At 39.0% G+C, this 7,858-nt stretch overlaps 1 long non-coding RNA gene across 1 annotated transcript; it reads right to left on the reverse strand.

The window, feature by feature from the left end:
• Positions 1-306: 306 nt before the first annotated feature.
• LOC112542705 (uncharacterized) lies at positions 307-7,707 on the reverse strand. Its single transcript, XR_003086343.2, has 3 exons — positions 7,555-7,707; positions 1,962-2,178; positions 307-1,159 (listed from the first exon to the last, which is right to left on the reverse strand). It is a non-coding gene; the product is annotated as an uncharacterized LOC112542705 (long non-coding RNA).
• Positions 7,708-7,858: the final 151 nt, after the last annotated feature.

Consider the following 7,858-nt stretch of genomic DNA (forward strand, 5'->3'; position numbering starts at 1 on the left):
AGGGACAAAGCAAAAACAAAACAAAAAAACCCAAAACAGAATCCCATAAATAATTTTGCAGAACTGATCATGTACCCCAATTAAAAAATAATAATTACCAGCTAAACCATATTCAAAGGGTTATAAAACAGAAACACCAGTGTTACCATGGCGTGCAATCATGTATCAGTTGGACAGTATTTGCTGTAGCAGATTAAATTTCCTGGTCCAACCCTAGAACAGTGTTTCTCAACTTTGGCAACTTTAAGATGTGTGGACTTCAGCTCCCAGAATTCCCCAGCCATGCTGGCTGGGGAATTCTGGGAGCTGAAGTCCACACATCTTAAAGTTGCCAAAGTTGAGAAACACTGCCCTAGAGCTTCCCCTGGTAGCAAATACACTGTCTCCATGCACACAGGCAATCAATGTTTGCAGAATGCTGCAGTGAAAGTTGACAAAGCTGGACTCAGTTGTCCAGCTAAGTGTAAGAAAACTTCCTCAAACATTCTATATTTACTATTTTTGCATGCAGAAACACCCAAATTCAGTCCCTGGAAGAAATGGTAAATTACACGAAAGCTTCTCAGTGGAATGCTGGAGAACTACTGCCAGACTGAGTAAACAAGACTAAATTAGACGGACAGTTATTCTGACCTCATAACTTTCTATATTTTGTTCCAAATATTGCTGGCCTAATATCTCCTTTGGATCTTTCCATCCTTTTTCTAATGTTTCTGTATTATCCCACTATAGCATATTTAACAGCATCTGATTTCTGATGTATCCAGTGCTGTTGTTAATGACCTGTTGTAAGCTACCTTTATTAGATAGTCTTTTTTTGGTGTTATTTAAAAATAAGCCATATTAATTATACTCAGATCGAAATTATCTCATCATTAGTCTGGCATACAAATTATAAACACATAATCCTACATATACAGAAAAAATAGGAAGTACTGATGTATGTTTATCTATTCACTTTTTATAGCTGTCAATTTGGCATGCAAGTTAAAAACAGCAAATACCAACAAGCAAAAGAATAACAGTTAATAAAACATCCTGCCCCAGAGGTGGCTAAAACAACCAGAAACCATCAGTCAAGAGAGGCTCCTGACTTAGTGCCTGAGGGAATGCGTCTTCGGAGACATTTGGAAGCAGGCAGGATCAGGACCAGCCAGATCTTGGGTGGAATGCGACATAAAATAGAGAAAAAAGAAAAAAGAATCAAATTCAGATAAACCTTCATACCTGTTAAAGAAGTTAAAACATTACTAAATTCTATAAATAAATAACTAATTTTACATTTTAGCCAAAATTCTAGCAGTTTAAAAGACAAGATAAAGTAGTCAGTTGATAGCTGATATTGCAACTGTAAATAAATAGTTTATGCCATGAATTTATCAATAAACTGGCCTAGGTGTTTGCTTGTTTGTTTTATTAACCTCATAGAAAAGCAATTTCTAGTAGTTTACTAAATCCTAGCCAAAGAGGAAAAGAAAGTCAAAATACTGGGTGGCAACCACATTATCTAGTATAAAATTGCACTAGCAGTTTCTTAGTCTTTCAGGTGCCATAAAAATCTTCATTGTTTTGGTTCCAAAAGATTCATGTGCTTGTTCCTCCAATTATTGTGCTAATGTATCTCAAGTTGTTGCACTTTAGACGAAAGGCTAATTATAGTTAAATATTCCTTAACTGACAAACACATGTAGAATCCCCTTCATGTATGAATATGTCATTATTTTCTTTATATGCTGTCAAAAAGCTCTGTGAGCAATTTAATGTGCTCCGCCCTATAAACTCCACAGACAGACAGATGGACAGAGATACCACACTATTTCCAGATGCAGTAAAGCACTGTTATGCAAACTGCAGAAAAAAAGGAAAACATAGTAAGCAAAATAAATTAAAAGCAGGAGATAAAAGGCAAAATCTAGCTATGTCTAGGGTTTCCCTGCACATCCCATCTGCATGGGACTAACCAGCTGATGAGGCCATGTCAACGTGACAAAGATCCCATCCTGTTGCCAGCCTGTTGCTGAATAGCATTTTTCTTCTTATCACAACTCTTTAGGGTGCCTGGAGGAGGAGGGGCCTTTGGAGATGAGTGGTCTCTTGGGCTTCAGCTGGCACTTTGTTAGGATTGACCCTCCTGTCCAGTTGTTCTGCTCTGAAACTCCATGACCATTTTGGATTTGCCTGCAGGAGAAACCAGGTAGTTCAACCAATCCTGTAGGGAGCTGCTTTTTCCCCTTCCCTTCCCTTCCCTTCCCTTCCCTTCCCTTCCCTTCCCTTCCCTTCCCTTCCCTTCCCTTCCCTTCTACCAATACCCCCTGAAGTTCTATCACAGCTTTAGTTCCAAGGAACGCCGCACTCATCCTCCCTCAGCTTAGGTCCCAAAGCTGTGGGGGCATTCTTGACACCAGTCCAGCAATCTTCCAAGGCTGCTGGACATACATGGAAATCATGTCTCTCCCCCACTATCCAGGTTAAGCAGTGCAGCATCTAAACAGCAGGGGTGGGGGTGGGGAGTGGAGGTGAGCAGCTATATCACCTGGATGAGAAGCCAGGAGGAGCAGCAGACGGCTGACTATGGTTGTCACCTGCAGAGCCATTTCCTGGCTTCCCTTCCCATGGGGGAAGAGAAGCTGGGAGAGTAATTCTTCAGCTGGCAATCCTCTGTGGTAGAGGGAGAGAAGACCTATGTCCCCTCCTTTCTACCCATGGCAAGAAGCAGAGGGAAAGAATGGGGGACTGGGTCTCTTTTCTCCACCCCTTCCCCTGGTGTGGGTGGCAACAGAAGTTGGGGGGGATGGGGGCAGAGAAGCAGCAAAGAATTCAGTGCTGTGGAATGATCTCTTCATGGGATCAGAGAACTGACAGCAGAAGACCCGTGGTTACCGGCACCAAAAGTGGTGTTCTTCATCTCTGTTCTACGCAGATTCTCAGTGCAAGCAGAATCCTTATTCTGTTTTGTTACTGAGGCAGTCAGCACTTCTTTAAGCCAACATCCTTTGTGCAGGCTCCCACACTGGATAAGCACACTTTAGTGTTGTTGTGTTGTTTCACAATTGTTGCTCCACATTTTTCTATTCTTGCAAGCCACTCTTTCTTCCACTGTGTCCACAGACTGATTTATAAATTGCCTTTTGTTCTTTAAACCTCACCTCTCACCTTTTGAGAATCTCATTAATTTCATCAAATCACAACTTTCTCTGTCTTTCCTTTCCTTTTGATCCATTCATTCTTCCTTCATATATCTGCTTTGCAATTAAGTCTTCATTCCTTCCTTCCATATGATCAAATCAACTCAATATATTTCATTCATGCTGGTCACTCACTTTTGTGTTTAGTCCACATTCATTCATAACTTTACCACATCTTGTTTTATTACACATCCATCCATCTTCTTTTGATTCTTAATTTTAATACTATTTTTTTTCTTGGAAGTTATTATTTTGAATCCACTCCTTTACAACTGAAGACTGGAAATCAAAAGGACACATTCATATCTGATGAATCTTACAGCAAACACACATTGAGCAACAGCTCTTATACACCTATATTACATAGAATTTTCGACACATGCATCTTAATAAACAAAAAGGAAAAACAATATCAAATATCATGAAATGAAACTCAAAAGTGATGAAAACTGGAAAAATACATACTTAGAATGTGCAATTGAAACCAAACAAAATGAGAAGATGGCTAGTAGACATACATTCCAGAATTCTCCCAAATCCCTTAATTCAAAGGCTGAATTGGCTATTTTAGTATAGAGGAACAGTTATTTCTACTTCTACTGGAATGCTATCTAAATACTGTAGCTTATCCTGGCAGTAACTATTAGTTGTACTGCAGCTGAATTACTTTGCTTTTTTTCTTGCTTCAATAAAACTCCAAAAATGCTTTGAAGCCTAAACCTGCTATCAAAGTAGTAAACACCCAATCCACTGAGAAGAACAAGCCAAAGTTAGTGACAAAGTCTAATAGTAGCAACTGATATAAAGCAATATTCAAGCCAGAGAAATAAGTGAGCAAGTTATGAGCAAATATGCTCCCTAATGCAAGGAAAATGCCAGGAAACTGGAAACAAAATATACAAGACATAAAGAAGTATTCAGAAAGATAGTGACAAACAGTGGGAGACAACAGAAATCACTACAAAGGTCCATACTGATGAACTGATTACAGCATCTGTAGCTCATTTCTTCTTATAAGTGCACAGTATTAATTAATAATAAAGTACAAACATAAAGTGTCATCATCAAAAGAAACAGCAACATAAACACAGTTAAAAACAATCATACCCCAATAAAGTCACTAAAACCAAAGGACAGCCTTAACAGTAGAATGGAAGATCAACAGGGATTTCCAAATCCCTGTTCAAATCAGATCTCATTTGGGAAGGAGGTACTTAGGGACCTTCTGGTATTGCATACATCAGAAAGTCTCCAACCTCAACATGAAATCCACAATGCTACTAAACAGTGTCCACTGATATTCAATATATTTTTAAAAAATAAATTTGAAAATTAGAGATCACCCAAATCTCACAAGACAGCCCAATAATTAATTCCTGTGTTCTCACATGAGATCTCATAAGCTTTTGAAAAAAATCAGTTTTTCAGAAACTCATTGCTTTTTATATTTTAGCACTTGCAATGTTGCGTGAAACTGCCTGGTTGCTAATTCTTGCTCTAACCCTTCTTCTTGTCACATATAGACTGTTCTCAGTTATGGGGCTATAAGCGGAAACCCTGGTCCCATGTACCATGTCTGATTCTGTGTCTTGAAGACCTGTTTGGGGACAGGAACTGCACACAAAAAATACGAATAAATAAAATGATCACTGGCAACATGACAATAAATGGCGATGGTGGTTGGAGTTAATGGGAGTTGATGCACAATAAATATAGAGGACAGCGCTGTTTTAAATACGTAATCTGCTCCATTTTAGGACAGAAAAGTTGGCCTGGCACAAGCACAAATGTTTTTTTGAGGGAAGGCTAGAATAAAAGCATCACCACTAAATTAAAGATAGATTATCTTTTGGGCAAGTGAAGAATAAAGTAAGCAAACAAAAATCTTGTCTAACACAGCTATTATCTTGAGGAAAGGGACAAGAGCCCGTGGATGGAGCAAGCTGCAGGTCTTTAGTTTGATCCCCAGCAGCTCTTACAACAACAAATAGGAAAGACCTTTGTCAGGCAGGGTACATCAAAGTGGGCAAGACAGATAAGCTGAGACAACTTGTCTCCTGGGTCTCTCTTTTAATCCCATACTCTTTAAAATCTTAAGCATTTTATAGACTTCCCAAAAGAGAAAATTAAAATTAAAGAAACAATCAAACTGTAGGAGAGTATAAAGATAGCTTTGACAAATATTATGGACGAGCCGTACCATTAAGAGAAAGTAAATGACAGCTCAGCGCTGGGAAAGGAGGGAGTGGGAGAAAAAGACTCAAAATGTCCCCCCCCCCATCTGTTTGGTACAAGAGGGGGCAGAAGGAACCTCTGGCAGGCTTTAAAGATTCTGTTGTTATACTCAACAACAATAAAGAATATTCCTGTAATCCTTGTTGTGTCTGTTTCTTGACCTTGCCTACCTCAAAGAGCTGACACAAATACTGTATATTTGAACAGAACCACAAGCCATTTGGGTGTCCATTTTCAGTTGGTTAAAAGTTATACCAACAAGATGACCCACCGAACAGAGGTACATGATTATGGCTTCAAGGTTCGGGCTGCAGACTTCTGACCAAGCCCCAGGCCGTGGAGCTCTTTCCTACCACTGCAGGGTCATTCAGATTTTTGCAATTCACACCTGCTGGCCCTATTTATGTGGTGGATGAGGAAAAATGCATATAAAAGAATGATCCTGCAAGAAATCAGGATCAGATAAAGATATTGTATAATGTATATATAGAGAAAAAGATAGCTGAGAAGAATGTGGTCAAAGACAGCAAGATTAAGAGAGAGACAGAAAATTTTATTTCTTTGATGGAAATAAAAATATTTTAGAAGTGGGTGAAGAGGGTTAAACAAGCAGCTTTCAGAAGCATGAATGGAATTAAAAATAAAAGTGATGAAATTATTTGGGATAAAATTGATATCAGGGAGTACTTAGAGATTTCTATAGGAATTATAGTGATGAATCAAGGAGTGGAATGGAAACGAGTGCTATAAATGTGAAAAAAAGAAAAAAATGGACAAATAAAGGGAACTAGTAGATGCTGTAAGAATGGTGAAAAACTGTAAGATTTCAGTAGATGTAACTGAAGAAATGTTAAAGTATGGATGTGGTTGGTTTATGGCAGTGTTTTTCAAACTTGGCAACTTTGAGATGTATGGACTTCAATTCCCACAATTCCCCAGCCAGCCATTTAGGTTGATTTAGAGAAAGTTAATAATAAACAGATTTGAAGAATTTAATATTGTTAGCTACCCAGAGTCATGTGCTTGAGATGGGTAGTCATATAAATATATTACATTAATATCTAAATTTGAACCAATGTAACATTGAAAGTTGGTTGCTATCATTTGATAACAGTAACATATGTTGCAAGTAAAGCATGTGAGAGAACAAATGGAATACTTTGGAAATGGTTCAAAATTGAGCATGGCGTAAAATGACAATGTGGATGTTTCATTGGTTGTTTAATGTAGTTAATAAATATGTAAACTGTGTTGGCTTGGAACATGAATGTATTTATACTTCTGTATGCAGTTGATACTTACCGTTGGCTGAAAAATATTTTCAGCGAATGTCTTATAAATTATATGATGCAATGAGCAGTATGAATCTGAAAATTAACATATCAAGAAATAGTTTTGCTTGAAGGGGAAACAGACCGCATAATTGCTATCTATCTATATCATAAATGTTTATTAAAGATGGGGAAATCAATGGAGAAAATTTTCAGATATACAAATACTGATAGAATGTGGATAGCAAGTGATCTGTGAAGATAAATGTTTGTCAGAAGTGAAAATGGCTTAAGAGGTAACGTCTACTTCATTCAATGAAAGTATTAGGCGTGTCAACAAAAACATAAGCAGCAGCTGAAAGCAGCGGGATCCTTAGTATGTGCATGACAAAACAGAGAGAGAGAGAGAGGCTGGAATGAATGGGCACTGAATGAAGATTGAATACAAATGTGAATAACGGGTATGAAAGAAGTGCGTTGTGGTGGTTTGGGCATATAGAAAAAAAAACATGAGGATCAAATCACAAAGAAAATATATGACACATGAACAGGCTGAGGGAAGGGGAAGACCGAGAAAGCCACGGTTGGGTGGAGTTGACGAGACTCTCCAAAGAGAGGGGTGAGAAGGTTAAAGGTTTCGTTTTTACTGGAAACTGCCCAGAGCCACTCATTGAGTGAGATGGGCGGTGATTAAATTTTGCTCCTCACGAAACTTTCTTACAGCTTATAAATCAACCCAGTTCTATGTTTTTGGTAAGGAACCCTTCGCATATCTGTTTTCATGTCCGTCTGCTTAACCATAATTAGCCTTCAATCTGAATTGCAGCGCCCTGGGATACATTAGCAGAATTAGTCTTTCTTACTTGCCCGAGCTTCGCACAACGCTGCTTCTCCCGAAAAGGAAGACTATGACGGGCATGCCTGTACGCAAGCAAGAGGAAAGCGCATGCGTTTCTGGGCTACTTCTCCACAGCCCCTTTCGTAATACAGTACCCTCCCTTCCTTGGTCATAGGTCCGTGATCTGAAAACTCACCCTCCCTTGCCTCTACCAACTGCTCATGCGCCATCGGGTGCCCAAATTTGGGCACCTGCGTCTCCTCGCAAAGGACGACGTGCTACCTAAGCGCCACGCGCTGTTGCCCCGCCCCTTTCTCCTCTCTCTCCCT

The sequence above is a fragment of the Python bivittatus genome, unplaced genomic scaffold, assembly GCF_059951505.1.
Source record: "Python bivittatus isolate LINGU-HERP-01145 unplaced genomic scaffold, Pbiv_v1 ctg000590_np1212, whole genome shotgun sequence".
NCBI classification, from domain to species: domain Eukaryota; kingdom Metazoa; phylum Chordata; class Lepidosauria; order Squamata; family Pythonidae; genus Python; species Python bivittatus.